General features: G+C 48.3%; 1 protein-coding gene across 2 annotated transcripts in view; it reads left to right on the top strand.

Moving 5' to 3' along the window:
• The first annotated feature begins 6,749 nt into the window (after positions 1 to 6,749).
• GNG2 (G protein subunit gamma 2) overlaps positions 6,750 to 16,998 on the top strand; it is a 107,396-nt gene continuing 97,147 nt past the window's right edge. Inside the window, exon 1 of one of the 2 annotated variants that reach the window (XM_068252451.1) lies at positions 6,750 to 6,837. The gene's annotated coding sequence lies outside the window, so the exon portion shown is untranslated. Of the gene's footprint in view, positions 6,838 to 6,861; positions 7,072 to 16,998 lie in introns of those variants that run through there. The other variant, XM_068252450.1, reaches the window with a different exon arrangement.

The following is a 16,998-nucleotide window of genomic DNA, read 5'->3' as shown; positions in this document are numbered from 1 at the left end:
TAGTAGCGGTATTGCTGGGCCTGTTAGTAGCGGTAATGCTGGGCCTGTTAGTAGCGGTATTGCTGGACCTGTTAGTAGCGGTATTGCTGGGCCTGTTAGTAGCGGCATTGCTGGGCCTGTTAGTAGCGGTATTGCTGGGCCTGTTAGTAGCGGTATTGCTGGGCCTGTTAGTAGCGGTAATGCTGGGCCTGTTAGTAGCGGTATTGCTGGGCCTGTTAGTAGCGGTAATGCTGGGCCTGTTAGTAGCGGTAATGCTGGGCCTGTTAGTAGCGGTATTGATGGGCCTGTTAGTAGCGGTATTGCTGGGCCTGTTAGTAGCGGTAATGCTGGGCCTGTTAGTAGCGGTATTGCTGGGCCTGTTAGTAGCGGTATTGCTGGGCCTGTTAGTAGCGGTATTGCTGGGCCTGTTAGTAGCGGTATTGTTGGGCCTGTTAGTAGCGGTATTGTTGGGCCTGTTAGTAGCGGTATTGCTGGGCCTGTTAGTAGCGGTATTGTTGGGCCTGTTAGTAGCGGTATTGTTGGGCCTGTTAGTAGCGGTAATGCTGGGCCTGTTAGTGGCGGTATTGCTGGGCCTGTTAGTGGCGGTAATGCTGGGCCTGTTAGTAGCGGTAATGCTGGGCCTGTTAGTAGCGGTAATGCTGGGCCTGTTAGTAGCGGTAATGCTGGGCCTGTTAGTAGCGGTAATGCTGGGCCTGTTAGTAGCGGTAATGCTGGGCCTGTTAGTAGCGGTATTGCTGGGCCTGTTAGTAGCGGTAATGCTGGGCCTGTTAGTAGCGGTATTGCTGGGCCTGTTAGTAGCGGTATTGCTGGGCCTGTTAGTAGCGGTATTGCTGGGCCTGTTAGTAGCGGTATTGCTGGGCCTGTTAGTAGCGGTATTGTTGGGCCTGTTAGTAGCGGTATTGTTGGGCCTGTTAGTAGCGGTATTGTTGGGCCTGTTAGTAGCGGTAATGCTGGGCCTGTTAGTGGCGGTATTGCTGGGCCTTTTAGTAGCGGTATTGCTGGGCCTGTTAGTAGCGGTATTGCTGGGCCTGTTAGTAGCGATATTGCTGGGCCTGTTAGTAGCGGTAATGCTGGGCCTTTTAGTAGCGGTATTGCTGGGCCTGTTAGTAGCGGTAATGCTGGGCCTGTTAGTAGCGGTATTGCTGGGCCTGTTAGTAGCGGTATTGCTGGGCCTGTTAGTAGAGGTAATGCTGGGCCTGTTAGTAGCGGTATTGCTGGACCTGTTAGTAGCGGTATTGCTGGGCCTGTTAGTAGCGGTATTGCTGGGCCTGTTAGTAGCAGTAATGCTGGGCCTGTTAGTAGCGGTATTGCTGGGCCTGTTAGTAGCGGTATTGCTGGGCCTGTTAGTAGCGGTATTGTTGGGCCTGTTAGTAGCGGTATTGTTGGGCCTGTTAGTAGCGGTAATGCTGGGCCTGTTAGTGGCGGTATTGCTGGGCCTGTTAGTGGCGGTATTGCTGGGCCTGTTAGTAGCGATATTGCTGGGCCTGTTAGTAGCGGTAATGCTGGGCCTTTTAGTAGCGGTATTGCTGGGCCTGTTAGTAGCGGTAATGCTGGGCCTGTTAGTAGCGGTATTGCTGGGCCTGTTAGTAGCGGTATTGCTGGGCCTGTTAGTAGAGGTAATGCTGGGCCTGTTAGTAGCGGTATTGCTGGACCTGTTAGTAGCGGTATTGCTGGGCCTGTTAGTAGCGGTATTGCTGGGCCTGTTAGTAGCGGTATTGTTGGGCCTGTTAGTAGCGGTATTGTTGGGCCTGTTAGTAGCGGTAATGCTGGGCCTGTTAGTGGCGGTATTGCTGGGCCTGTTAGTAGCGGTAATGCTGGGCCTGTTAGTAGCGGTAATGCTGGGCCTGTTAGTAGCGGTAATGCTGGGCCTGTTAGTAGCGGTATTGCTGGGCCTGTTAGTAGCGGTAATGCTGGGCCTGTTAGTAGCGGTAATGCTGGGCCTGTTAGTAGCGGTATTGCTGGGCCTGTTAGTAGCGGTAATGCTGGGCCTGTTAGTAGCGGTATTGCTGGGCCTGTTAGTAGCGGTATTGCTGGGCCTGTTAGTAGCGGTATTGCTGGGCCTGTTAGTAGCGGTATTGCTGGGCCTGTTAGTAGCGGTATTGTTGGGCCTGTTAGTAGCGGTATTGTTGGGCCTGTTAGTAGCGGTAATGCTGGGCCTGTTAGTGGCGGTATTGCTGGGCCTGTTAGTAGCGGTAATGCTGGGCCTTTTAGTAGCGGTATTGCTGGGCCTGTTAGTAGCGGTATTGCTGGGCCTGTTAGTAGCGATATTGCTGGGCCTGTTAGTAGCGGTAATGCTGGGCCTTTTAGTAGCGGTATTGTTGGGCCTGTTAGTAGCGGTAATGCTGGGCCTGTTAGTAGCGGTAATGCTGGGCCTGTTAGTAGCGGTATTGCTGGGCCTGTTAGTAGCGGTAATGCTGGGCCTGTTAGTAGCGGTATTGCTGGGCCTGTTAGTAGCGGTATTGCTGGGCCTGTTAGTAGCGGTATTGCTGGGCCTGTTAGTAGCGGTATTGCTGGGCCTGTTAGTAGCGGTATTGCTAGGCCTGTTAGTAGCGGTATTGTTGGGCCTGTTAGTAGCGGTATTGTTGGGCCTGTTAGTAGCGGTAATGCTGGGCCTGTTAGTGGCGGTATTGCTGGGCCTGTTAGTAGCGGTAATGCTGGGCCTTTTAGTAGCGGTATTGCTGGGCCTGTTAGTAGCGGTATTGCTGGGCCTGTTAGTAGCGATATTGCTGGGCCTGTTAGTAGCGGTAATGCTGGGCCTTTTAGTAGCGGTATTGTTGGGCCTGTTAGTAGCGGTATTGTTGGGCCTGTTAGTAGCGATATTGCTGGGCCTGTTAGTAGCGGTATTGTTGGGCCTGTTAGTAGCGGTATTGTTGGGCCTGTTAGTAGCGGTAATGCTGGGCCTGTTAGTAGCGGTATTGCTGGGCCTGTTAGTAGCGGTATTGTTGGGCCTGTTAGTAGCGGTATTGTTGGGCCTGTTAGTAGCGGTAATGCTGGGCCTGTTAGTGGCGGTATTGCTGGGCCTGTTAGAAGCGGTATTGCTGGGCCTGTTAGTAGCGATATTGCTGGGCCTGTTAGTAGCGGTAATGCTGGGCCTTTTAGTAGCGGTATTGCTGGGCCTGTTAGTAGCGGTATTGCTGGGTCTGTTAGTAGCGGTATTGCTGGGCCTGTTAGTAGCGGTATTGCTGGGCCTGTTAGTAGCGGTAATGCTGGGCCTGTTAGTAGCGGTATTGCTGGACCTGTTAGTAGCGGTATTGCTGGGCCTGTTAGTAGCGGTATTGCTGGGCCTGTTAGTAGCAGTAATGCTGGGCCTGTTAGTAGCGGTATTGCTGGGCCTGTTAGTAGCGGTATTGCTGGGTCTGTTAGTAACGGTAATGCTGGGCCTGTTAGCAGCGGTAATGCTGGGCCTGTTAGCAGCGGTAATGCTGGGCCTGTTAGTAGCGGTATTGCTGGGCCTGTTAGTAGCGGTATTGTTGGGCCTGTTAGTAGCGGTATTGTTGGGCCTGTTAGTAGCGGTAATGCTGGGCCTGTTAGTGGCGGTATTGCTGGGCCTGTTAGTAGCGGTATTGCTGGGCCTGTTAGTAGCGATATTGCTGGGCCTGTTAGTAGCGGTAATGCTGGGCCTTTTAGTAGCGGTATTGCTGGGCCTGTTAGTAGCGGTAATGCTGGGCCTGTTAGTAGCGGTATTGCTGGGCCTGTTAGTAGCGGTATTGCTGGGCCTGTTAGTAGAGGTAATGCTGGGCCTGTTAGTAGCGGTATTGCTGGACCTGTTAGTAGCGGTATTGCTGGGCCTGTTAGTAGCGGTATTGCTGGGCCTGTTAGTAGCAGTAATGCTGGGCCTGTTAGTAGCGGTATTGCTGGGCCTGTTAGTAGCGGTATTGCTGGGTCTGTTAGTAACGGTAATGCTGGGCCTGTTAGCAGCGGTAATGCTGGGCCTGTTAGCAGCGGTATTGCTGGGCCTGTTAGTAGCGGTAATGCTGGGCCTGTTAGTAGCGGTAATGCTGGGCCTGTTAGTAGCGGTAATGCTGGGCCTGTTAGCAGCGGTAATGCTGGGCCTGTTAGCAGCGGTAATGCTGGGCCTGTTAGTAATCACTGCAGAATGCTGCTTTCTTCCTGCTCATTACAGAGGAATCTCTCTGGCAGCTGCTGCTGGACAAGTCTCCGATCTGTTCTGCTCACCACTGTCTCACATTTCTCCTTTTTCCTAGAAAACTACTTTTTTTCTCCTTCGGTGAGGAATAGAAGTGCAGAAACTGAGTCGGGTCCTGGTACCGACTTCACCGATACTGACAGAGTACGTGTGGCCAGACAGAGACTGCTGTGGGCTTTGCTTAGTGGAGAAGGTACATTGCTCTGGGGCCCAGTACAAATTTCACACAGGGCCCCCTCCAGCACAGCATGCGTGATAACCACATGTCTGATCAGTGCGGCATACCTACCAACTTTCTGAGATAACAATGAGGGACACTTTAAAGTGTAACTGTCGGGAATAAAATAAAAAATCAATTCTTTATTTTTATCTGAGAATTCAAACAAGTAGTGAGGATGCTGACCAGGCAATCCAAAAGTTAAAATCACTCTTACTTCTTCTTCTTCATAAAACATCATTACTCAGGTTCCCTTATTTGGTACATCCGCCGCACAAGGGAAGTTGCAGGGCATGCTGGGTTGTCTTTTTTTCTTCTTTACTTTCCCCTCAGACTTACCTAATGCAGCCTGATTGGCTGAAGCCTCTTTCCCTCATGTTTCCCCTCCCACACCTCTGTTCCTCTCTGATTGGCCAATATTTCTCAATGTACTTTGTACGGCAGAGCTGGGTGGGAGTGTCTGACGACTGGGAGGAGGGCAGGCAAGGCAATGACACACAGACAGAGTAAGGGAGGAAATGATGTCAGGATTGGCTTCAAGATAGACACAGACAAAATGGAGAATCCTAAGAAGGATTTTTCCGTTTATTAACTGTAGAAAAAAACACTAAAATCAAAATGTGGACAGTACAATAGATGTGTTATGTAAGTAAAGCAAGTATTTATCTACTTATATATGTGTTTTTTTCTGAGACAGTATGGCTGACAGCTCCACTTTAAAATTAAACTTCCTCTCAATCTATAGCTGATACCCCCTTTACCACAAGAAATGTTTACCATTTCTCCAATAGATCATCAGGAGGAGTTTGTGTGGCTGATATTGGGGTAAACCCCCCTCCCCCCCGCAGTGTGATGTCAGGACCTGACAGTTTGCCGTCTGTGAACCTCGTTGCATTGTGGGAAATAACAGCTGTTTTCAACTGCCAAGCAAGCAGTATCTCCCTCTGTGCATAGAACTCTCAGTAAGGAACATTCCGTACAGATCACCTGGCAGAACTAAAGATGTCTCCACTAGTGATAAATGTCATAATGTGAATCCATTTAGACAAACACACAGAGCAGATCTGGACAATTGGACGCTGCAATATTCTAATAAACCTGAACACACTGCTAGATTCTTGGCTGAAAGAACCCGAACAGCTGTCCTGACTGCGTTACATCTAACATGTGCATGTCCTTCTCTATAGGCAGGCGGAACATTGCCCAGGGCGCAGCAGCAAAGGGGGGCGCAGTGACAGGAGCATTACGATTATTCACCTTGTTGGGATCCACAGGACCACACCTTTACTTCCTGGTCGCCGCATGGTGACAGCATCCCCTGTGATGTAGGGGGCGCTGTTACTGTTACCATGCAATGGTACAGCCAGGAAGATCAGGAAGTATCATAACGCTCCCTCCACTCACTCTGGGACACTTAAGCCATGCCCCTGCCACACCCCTGATCACGCCCGATCACACCCCTAGTCACGCATACCATAAAGCTTTCATAAGAAAAATATGTTGTTTTATAACTCAAACCGCACTGGTCCTTTCTATCCTGGTTCATTTTTCTTCATATTAACACTTTAAAATTAGTAATATATCAATTTAAAGGATGGGAATAAAGTCTAGAGTCAATCAAACTCATTTTTTAGTAAATAAAAATATATATTTAGATAGAAAGAGGGACAAAGTCCTGAAAGAGGGACAAATGAGGAGGACAGAGGGACAGGGTTCCAAAAGAGGGACAGTTGGGAGCTATGGCGATGGGTCGGGCGTCGTGGCAATAATATAGGAATGAAAAAAAATCTCTGTCTCTTGTATGTAAAAACAATCTGGTGTGAGTAAAATGTCTCCCTCAGACCAGATTTGATCTAACAAGGATCGATCTGCTGGTTGAATCAAGATGCCATCTGTAGGTGTATGGCCATGTTTAGAACTGTGCCAATCATAAAACGCAATTTCGTTCATTCTCAAATCGCACGATCCTCTGCGGATCAGACAGTCGGGCGCGCCACCATTCAAGCAAACCAAAATATTCCGCGTATGGCCGACTTTCCCAATCCGATCGCTACACTCCGCCAACATCATAAAACCGCGAACGACACACTGAAATGATCGCTACGGCTTCTCCCTCGCCGTCACTTCGATTCCGGCGGCGCAACAAAGACGTCCGCCAGCAAAGGCGTTAATCTGACACGGCTAAGCCCTCGCTGGCCCGGAATAAAAGGGGCTTTTCCTCATCCGCGCGGACAATGGGCCCCCCTCGTGTCAGAACGCTATTGTCCAGCCAAGGGGGGGGTTTAATCGCCGGACACTAATCTGGAGTGCAAAGCCTGATTTCCCAAGCAGATGAGGCGGCCCTGTGTGTTGTGTGCAGATGCTTGATGTGTGCAGGGAACACCCATGTGAGTGTTGGACACAACAGATGGTCCTTCCAGGGGGGAGGGTGACTGAGGCAAGTGGTGGTGCATGCTGGCCTGGCCTGAGGAAGGTGAGTGTCTGACCACTGCAGGAAATGAGAGGCAATAGCAGCAGCAGCAGCAGCCCCCTGTAGCCAGCAGGCTGGAGGAAGTGGGTGATCTTTAATTTCCTGATGGGTGGAGATTTCTCTATCAGGGCTGCTGCTGCTGCCTCTAGCTTTGCTTTCTTCCATAGACAGAGTGCTGCTGCTGCTCCTATCCATACAGCGCTGCGCAGAGGGGACCATCTCAGCCAGACACACAAGGTACAATTCCTGCTTCATTTACTCTCTGATGTGGACTTTACAGCTCAAATATTTACTTGTGCAGCTGCTGCTTGTGCCCCAGGCAAGGCTGCAGCATTCTGCGGATCTTTTCTAGCAATGCTCATTGACCTATAGAGATCTCAGATAGATAGAATGTATCCATCCCCATCTACAGGAGGGATCCCCCCATATATACAGGAGAGATCCCCCCTATACAGGAGGGAGCCCCCCATATATACAGGAGAGAACCCCCCATCTACAGGAGGTATATACAGGAGGGATCCCCCCATATACAGGATAGACCCCCCCCCCATAAACAGGAGAGATCCCCCCCCCCCCATACACAGGAGAGATCACCACATATACAGGAGGGAGCCCCCCACCTTCAGGAGAGATCCCCCCACCCCCCCTTGTTTCCATGGCTGTCCCCATTCCCTCACCCCTTTGCCTCCTATGCTGGCTTTGCAGCTAAAATCTCAATGCCCAGAGACCCCCCTCCCCCTAAATCAATCATTCTATAAAGAGGATACTTTGTTGCTGATGCTGGTGGTCAGGGATGATGGGGGGGGGGGGGGGGGGGGAGGATTTTTACATTGGAATGAATAAAATAAATAAGATAACAGGCTGTATTATGTTAGCAGCAGCCAGCCCCTGCATGTGTGTTTTTAAGGAGTCAGCTGGGCATTGGATTGTGTTGGGAGTATAGAGTGCACCATTGTGCCGGGTATGAGGGGGGGGAGCAGGGGCGGTGATTGGTACGGCTAACATTTTTGTGCATTTCCCTTTAAAAGCCACTTAGTGGTACAATATGCTCTGTGTGAGCCTGATGGGGACGGAGCAGTGCTTTTCAGCGCTGCTAGATTTGGGCGCAGCCAGCGCCGCCATAGACTGTAATGGGAATCAGTCTATAGCGGCGCTCAGTGAGGAAGGTCGGCTCCGTCAGAAGACGGAGCCGAAGTTGCTTAAAAAACACAATAATTCGGCCTCCAGCAATCGCTGGAAGCCGAATTATTTCATTCCCCCACTATCCATGTCGGCCTGGAGGGGGAATAGTAATTAAAACGCCCCGGACTTGTGCAGAAGCAGGACCAGCCATTTAACAGCTGGATCCTGCGCCCAAGTCTACCAGCGCCGTATTCAAATGTACGCGATGGGGAGGCTGAGGTTGTAGTAATTGTAGTGACATCTGATAAGGTTATGGCCAGGCAAGCAGTGTGTGTATGTATGTGTGTATACAGTGTGATACATGCATATATATTTGAGATATATATATATATATATATATATATATATATATATATATATATATATATACATACATACATACATACATACATACATACATACATACATACATACATACATACATACATACATACATACATACTGTCACACTTACAGGCAGCAGTGCATCACCCAGCATTAGTGACTTGTCTGTTTGAACCGCTCCTATGTGCGCTCTCAGTACAGCATCATCTACAATCTATTTCAGTAGCGTCGCCATGGTAACTGAGCGTTGTCGCTGCATTTTAATTTATTACAGCAAGGAGAGGCACTGCCTGGGAATAGAAAGAAATGGCCACCGGTCCCTCGTTCTGGATCACCGGGCTGAACGCGATCTGCGAATCTTTACAGACGGGACTGGGTCCGCTCCGACGACGCAGCATCAGTACCGGCGTGTGCGGTCACTGCTGGCCAAAGAGGCTCTGGGGGAATATTGATCGGTTGCTAGGGGCGATGGCGCTTCATCTGTTACTCTTGTGTAGGGAGGAATATTGATCGGTTGCTAGGGGCGACGGTGCTTCACCTGTTACCCTTGTGCAGGGAGGAATATTGATCGGTTGCTAGGGGTGACAGTGCTTTACCTGTTGCTCTTGTGTAGGGAGGAATATTGATCGGTTGCTAGGGGCGACGGTGCTTCACCTGTTACCCTTGTGCAGGGATGAATATTGATCGGTTGATAGGGGCGATGGTGCTTCACCTATTACTCTTGTGCAGGGAGGAATATTGATCGGTTGCTAGGGGTGACAGTGCTTTACCTGTTGCTCTTGTGTAGGGAGGAATATTGATCGGTTGCTAGGGGCGACGGTGCTTCACCTGTTACCCTTGTGCAGGGATGAATATTGATCGGTTGCTAGGGGCGACAGTGCTTCACCTGTTACCCTTGTGCAGGGAGGAATATTGATTGGTTGCTAGGGGCGACGGTGCTTCACCTGTTACCCTTGTGCAGGGAGGAATATTGATTGGTTGCTAGGGGCAACGGCTCCTCACCTGTTACTCTTGTGCAGGGATGAATATTGATCAGTTGCTAGGGGTGACGGCTCTTTACCTGTTACTCTTGTGCAGAGATGAATATTGATCAGTTGCTAGGGGCAACGGCTCCTCACCTGTTACTCTTGTGCAGAGATGAATATTGATCGGTTGCTAGGGGCGATGGCGCTTCACCTGTTACTCTTGCGCAGGGATGAATATTGATTGGTTGCTAGGGGCAACGGCTCCTCACCTGTTACTCTTGTGCAGAGATGAATATTGATTGGTTGCTAGGGCGACAGGGCTTTGCTTATTACTCTTGTGCAGGGATGAATATTGATCGGTTGCTAGGGCGACAGGGCTTTGCTTATTACTCTTGTGCAGGGATGAATATTGATCGGTTACTAGGAGCGGCAGGACTTAGCCTGGTACTCTTGCGCAGGGATGAATATTGATTGGTTGCTAGGGGCAACGGCTCCTCACCTGTTACTCTTGTGTAGGGATGAATATTGATCAGTTGCTAGGGGCGACAAGGCTTCACCTGTTACTCTTGTGCAGGGAGGAATATTGATTGGTTGCTAGGGGTGACGGCTCTTTACCTGTTACTCTTGTGCAGAGATGAATATTGATTGGTTGCTAGGGGCGACAGTGCTTCACCTGTTACTCTTGTGCAGGGATGAATATTGATCGGTTGCTAGGGCGACAGGGCTTTGCTTATTACTCTTGTGCAGGGATGAATATTGATCGGTTGCTAGGAGCGACAGGACTTAGCCTGGTACTCTTGCGCAGGGATGAATATTGATCGGTTGCTAGGGGCGACAACGCTTTGCTTGTTACTTTCCACTTAATAAACCGTTATTTATTTTAATAAAGGGTGGAGGGAGAGTAAACGTCCTCGGGGCTCTCTCTGCTCTCCTGTCGATGGGTTTTTGTAAATGAATTTGCATTCATTAGAATTTTTAAACAGCGCAGAACGTGATTGGCGATTAAGGCGGCGGCAGAGCGTGTGTTTAACACGCCGTGCAGATAAATGGATTAATAAATTCAGTATGTGAGAATCTGCGTTGTGCTGGAGGGGGTTTTGTACACGTCGGGGACGCCTGTGCTTGTTGTTCATTCACAAAACGCAGCGTCTAAAAACGCCGCCATAGACAAAGGAACGTCCGGCGCCCTTTAATACCCTCAGCCAACCTTTACGGGAGGAGAATAAACTGGCTCTGTTACCGGATTTACTCATAAATGTGGCCTATTGGCTGGATCATCTTTCAGTATAATTTGGAAGTCATAAGAAGAAAAAAAAATAATAATAATCCTCTTTGCAGCCATCTGGTTGTCGTTTGGAATTAAATCATTCAATTAAGAAATGTGGTCGGTGAAACAGCCGCGTCAGCTGAGGGGGAACAGCACTGAGTTATCCCATCCACCCCTCCCTGAGACAAGGAGGAGCTTAAAGTCAACCCGAGAGGAGCGTGATATGGAGGCTGCCATGTTTATTTCCAGGCCTGGCTTTCCTGGTGATCCTCTGCCAGCTGTAGTAGTAATATTATTATTATTATTATTAATAGCCCCTGAACAAGCATGCAGCAGATCAGTTGTTTCTGACATTATTATATACTAGTAGACCTAAGCCCGTTTTAAAAAACGGGCGCTAGGTCTCTCCCACCGCAGCATGTCAGCGCACGCACCCACCACGCGCACCCGTCCGCCGCACAACCTTCCATCCGCACCCCCTGGCCCCGTCGTCCTCCTCCTGTCCCAACGGCTACACATGCGCAGTAGCAAAAACACACAGGACGCAGGGACAGTTAGGGCCCATTCATACTTAGAAGCGCAAAACGCCGGCGATTGCTGCCGGCGTTTTGCGGGAGTGATTTTTCCCGCAATTTCACAGGAGGAAAATTCACTGGACACTGCAGCGATTTTCCCGCGATCGGGTTTAGCGCTTCTATAGCACGGGAAATCGCCTGAAAATGGTGCAAGCGACGCATTTGCGTTTCACGATTTGGGGCGATTTGCGACGATTAGCCCAAATCGCCCAAGTAAGAATGGGCCCATGGGGTTTTATTACACTAGAGCTTTCAAAAGCGCTAGCGTTTGAACGTTTTGAATAAATCGTGGCAAAACGCTCTAGTGTGAATGGGCCCTTAGGGCTTTATTGCATAGGATATAAAATAAAACTGTGGAATGGCTAAAAAAGTCATTTTTAGGAGAAGGAGGATAGATACAATTGTTTCTCATCGTTTATTTTTTCACCTCGGATGTCCTTGAAGAGACTCTGTAAAGGAAAAATCCCATCTGGGGGATACTTACCTCAGGGTCCAATGACGTCAGCGCGACTGCGTAAGACGCACATTGGAGCGGCGTCAAGGGCACGTCCTGCCTGCCACGGGCTGGAGGAAGCCCCAGGTAAGTGGATAAGTATTTTTTTTTTTTAAACACCTCCCTGAACCTTCCCTTTAAGCAATACCAGTTGCCTGGCTATCCTGCTAATCCTCTGCCTCTAATACTTTTAGCCATAGCCCCTGAACAAGCATGCAGCATATCAGATTATCTGCAAGCTTGTTTCAGGTATTATTTACTACTACAGCCAAATAGACCAGGAGCACTGACAGGCAATTGGTATTGTTTAAAAGGGAATACATATGGCAGCCTCCATTTACCTCTCACTTCAGTTGTCCTTCAAAGTCTCTGAGGGGATCAATTGGTACATCAGGAAGTTTATTTTGGGGGGAAAAAATGTAATAATAATAAAAAAAAAGTTATAAAATTAAAATAATGAGGTACTCTATGCATTTGGGGAGGGTGGGGGGACAGTTCCAAAAATGCAGCTTCAACTTGTGAGGGCGGAGGGGGAGCAGATGTGAGGAAGATGTTGGAGTCTGTCCTTGCGTTTTAGAAGGCGCTGGAACAGATCAAAAGCCTGTGTGATTAGACTCTGGTGCAAGCAGCCAAAGCCACAATAACAAGCTTATTTCAGAGCAATGACTGGAGAGCCAGGGGGCTGCAGCCAGGGAATCCTCTGTGATATTATCTATTCTGCCATCATATTCCATGGCGAAGTACGAGAGGCAGAAACATGAAAACACCAACATGACACTAAAGGTGCATACACACATCAGATAAATGTCTTTGGAAACTGAAAGAACACAGACCGATCTTACCCCCTTCCATGTAGTATGAGAGCCATACTCTACACAGTCTATTCTATGGAGCTGCACTCCCCATCAGACAGAAATCTTACCCCCTTCCATGTAGTATGAGAGCCACACCTACACAGTCTATTCTATGGAGCTGCACTCCCCATCAGACAGAAATCTTACCCCCTTCCATGTAGTATGAGAGCCACACCTACACAGTCTATTCTATGGAGCTGCACTCCCCATCAGATAGAAATCTTACCCCCTTCCATGTAGTATGAGAGCCACACCTACACAGTCTATTCTATGGAGCTGCACTCCCCATCAGACAGAAATCTTACCACCCTCCATGTAGTATGAGAGCCACACCTACACAGTCTATTCTATGGAGCTGCACTCCCCATCAGACAGAAATCTTACCCCCTTCCATGTAGTATGAGAGCCACACCTACACAGTCTATTCTATGGAGCTGCACTCATCATCAGACAGAAATCTTACCCCCTTCCATGTAGTATGAGAGCCATACTCTACACAGTCTATTCTATGGAGCTGCGCTCCCCATCAGACAGAAATCTTACCCCCTTCCATGTAGTATGAGAGCCACACCTACACAGTCTATTCTATGGAGCTGCGCTCCCCATCAGACAGAAATCTTACCCCCTTCCATGTAGTATGAGAGCCACACCTACACAGTCTATTCTATGGAGCTGCACTCCCCATCAGACAGAAATCTTACCCCCCTTCCATGTAGTATGAGAGCCATACTCTACACAGTCTATTCTATGGAGCTGCACTCCCCATCAGACAGAAATCTTACCCCCTTCCATGTAGTATGAGAGCCATACCTACACAGTCTATTCTATGGAGCTGCACTCCCCATCAGACAGAAATCTTACCCCCTTCCATGTAGTATGAGAGCCACACCTACACAGTCTATTCTATGGAGCTGAACTCCCCATCAGACAGAAATCTTTGCAAGATGCTGCACACAAAGATGCTGTACAGACACAAAAGATCAGTATCTGCAAAAGATGTGTTCCTGCAAAAGATCTGTTCCTGCAAATTGCATTCATAGTCTATGATATCTGCAGATACTCATACACACCTTGTTTAACAGACATTCATCTGCAGATCAGATCCACCAGAATAGATCTTCAGATCTGCAGATCTTTTGCAGATACTGATCTGTTGCATGTGTACAGCATCTGTGTGTGCAGCATCTTGCAAAGGATTTTATCTGATGGGGAGTTCAGCTCCATAGAATAGACTGTGTAGGTATGGCTCTCATACTACATGGAAGGGGGTAAAACTGGTCTGTGATCTTTCATTTTCAAAGACTTTTATCTGATGTGTGTACCCACCTTAACTGAGGCACTAAAGGACACCTTGTAGCGCTGGGTCCCCGGTTCAAATCCCAGCCAGGGCACTAGCCGCACAGAGTTTGTATGTTTTACCCGTGTCTGCATGTGTTTCCTCTGAGCACTCTGGATTCCTCCCATATCCCCCCCCAAAAAAACTACAAATAAGTTAATTGGCTTTACCCTAAATTAGCCCTAGACTACAATGGGCATATAACTGTTAGGGATTAGAATGTGAGCTCCTCTGAGGACAGTCAGTGACATGACTATGTACTCTGTAATGTGCTGCAGAAGAGGTCAGTGCTATATAAATACATAATAATAATATGGTAGGACATTAGGCTATGACTATGGTAGGATTAGATTGTGAGCTCCTCTGAGGACAGTCAGTGACATGACTATGTACTCTGTAATGTGCTGCAGAAGATGTCAGTGCTATATAAATACATAATAATAATATGGTAGGACATTAGGCTATGACTATGGTAGTATTAGATTATGAGCTCCTCTGAGGACAGTCAGTGACATGACTATGTACTCTGTACAGTGCTGCAGAAGATGTCAGTGCTATATAAATACATAATAATAATATGGTAGGACATTACACTATGACTATGGTAGGATTAGAGTGTGAGCTCCTCTGAGGACAGTCAGTGACATGACTTTGTGCTCTGTAATGTGCTGCAGAAGATGTCAGTGCTATATAAATACATAATAATAATATGGTAGAGACATTATACTATGACTATGGTAGGATTAGATTATGAGCTCCACTGAGGACAGTCAGTGATGGTTAAGTGTAATGGTTAAGGGCTCTGCCTCTGACACAGGAGACCAGGGTTCAAATCTTGGCTCCTCCTGTTCAGTAAACCAGCACCTATTCAGTAAGAGACCTTGGGCAAGTCTCCCTAACACTGCTACTGCCTATAGAGCGCGCCCTAGTGGCTGCAGCTCTGGCACTTTGAGTCCGCCAGGAGAAAAGCACGATATAAATGTTCTGTGTTTGGTTTGTTTGCTAATATGACCCTTTTCCCAATGTATCTATCACAAAACATTTTTGGCTGGCGTTCCACTAAAGTTTAGAATCGCTTTAGTTAAAAAAATGAAATGACTATCCATGTGTGCTTGTGTAAGTATGTGTACTGTGCGTGCGTCTTCTCTATTAGGAAAGCCATTAAAGAGAGGGAAAATATGTATGAAATGTGAATTATACTGTATCTGCTTCTCTCGCACAAAACCCCATAGCAGTGGAAGGAGAGAGCCAGGCTGATGGTCTCCAGTATTTGGAAACCTTGTTATTGGCTAATCACAGTGATCACATGACTATCTGGAAACATTGTAATTGGCTAATCACAGTGATCACATGACTATCTGGAAATAATTGGCTAATCACAGTGTTCACATGACTATAGGCCCATACACACGTCGGATTTCCGTGAACGATGGGTCGTTTGAACGTCCCGTCGTTCGCCCGCTAAATCGGGCGTGTGTACAGACTGTCGTTCGCTTGATAAGGGTGAGTTTGAGCGATCCGCCCGGCCTTATCTGGAAACATAGTAATTGGCTAATCACAGTGATCACATAATGTAGTAGGGGTGTCTTGGAGGAAAAGGCACAGGAGACAAGACAGGAGCCCAGTAGTGCAATATGTCAATTACTGATGTTAAAGGGAAGGTTCAGGGACTGTTTAAAAAAAATAAAAATCCGCATCCACTTACCTGGGGCTTCCTCCAGCCCGTGGCAGGCAGGAGGTGCCCTCGGCGCCGCTCCGCAGGCTGCCGGTGGTCTCTGGTGGCCGACCCGACCTGGCCAGGCCGGCGGCCAGGTCGGGCTCCTTCCGCGTTCCAAAATGCGCCTCACGGCGGCGCGCTGACGTCATCGGACGTCCTCCGGGCTTTACTGCGCAGGCTCAGAACTACTGCCCTCCTGCCTGCCACGGGCTGGAGGGAGCCCCAGGTAAGTGGATGCGGATTTTTATTTTTTTTAAACAGTCCCTGAACCTTCCCTTTAATAATATTATTGTTTACTATTTATATAGCGCTGACGTCTTATGCAGCGATGTACAGAGTATATTGTCTTGTCACTAACTGTCCCTCGGAGGAGCTCACAATCTATCCCTACTATAGTCCTATGTCTATGCATGTATTGTGTAGTGTATGTATCATAGTCTAGGGACAATTTAGGGGGAAGCCAATTAACTTATCTGTAAGTTTTGGGGATGTGGGAGGAAACCGGAGTGCTCGGAGGAAACCCACGCAGATATGGGGCGAACATACAAACTCCTTGCAGATGTTGACCTGGTTGGGATTCAAGCCGAGGACCCAGCGCTGCAAGGCGAGAGCGCTAACTGTGCTGTCCAATAATAATAAGTAAAGGGAGGCTCCCTTTGCTGGATTGATTTCTTTCATTTGGCATTGTTGTTGGCCTGAGGAAGCGGGTGCAGACCCGCGAAACGCGTTGCCTGTGCTAAATAAAAATCTTTTGTAAGTCACAAAGATTTTGTCATTGAGGTAAGATACCTCGTTTCCCTTTTCGTTTTTTAAAACTGTTTTTAGCTTTTATTCAACCAGGGCGCCTCTTTCCCCTTATTGTGCACAGTGATCACATGACTATTTAAACACATTGTAATTGGCTATAATCACAGTCAGGTCACATGACTCTGAGTCACATAACTGGCTCTTAGGGCCCTTTTCCACCAGCGCGTTTGCGCTGGCTGAATCGCAAAGACGCAAACCGCTAGCGATTTTACAATCGCTACGGTTTGCTTTTTAACATAGGAATCGCGGTAGGTCATTTTCACTACCGCGATTCGTTTTTTACGGGAACGCGAAAGCGCGGCGGAGCGATATTTGCTGCGATTTTGCTATGCAGTGCATAGCAAAATCGCGGCCGCAAACGTCGGGGAATCGCCCTGCGATTCAGCAATTGCTAGCGTTCAGCGTGAACGCTAGCGACTGCTAGTGGAAAAGGGCCCTTACTCTGGTTCTCTGGTTACCCGCTGGCAGCAATATCACTTATGTGGTTAAAGCCGCCACTTTTAATATGCAAATGTTAATTTAAAGCTGTGCAGCTTCACCGAGCAAGTATTTCTGTGCCATCTTAAAATGGGTCGTGCTTCTTAACCTCCTGAGCGATAATCCCGAGCTGAGCTCGGGGTATATCGCGCAGGAGGATTTCTCAG

The sequence above is a fragment of the Hyperolius riggenbachi genome, chromosome 9 (assembly GCF_040937935.1).
Source record: "Hyperolius riggenbachi isolate aHypRig1 chromosome 9, aHypRig1.pri, whole genome shotgun sequence".
Lineage (NCBI taxonomy): Eukaryota > Metazoa > Chordata > Amphibia > Anura > Hyperoliidae > Hyperolius > Hyperolius riggenbachi.
This window is presented reverse-complemented; position numbering and strand designations above follow the sequence as displayed.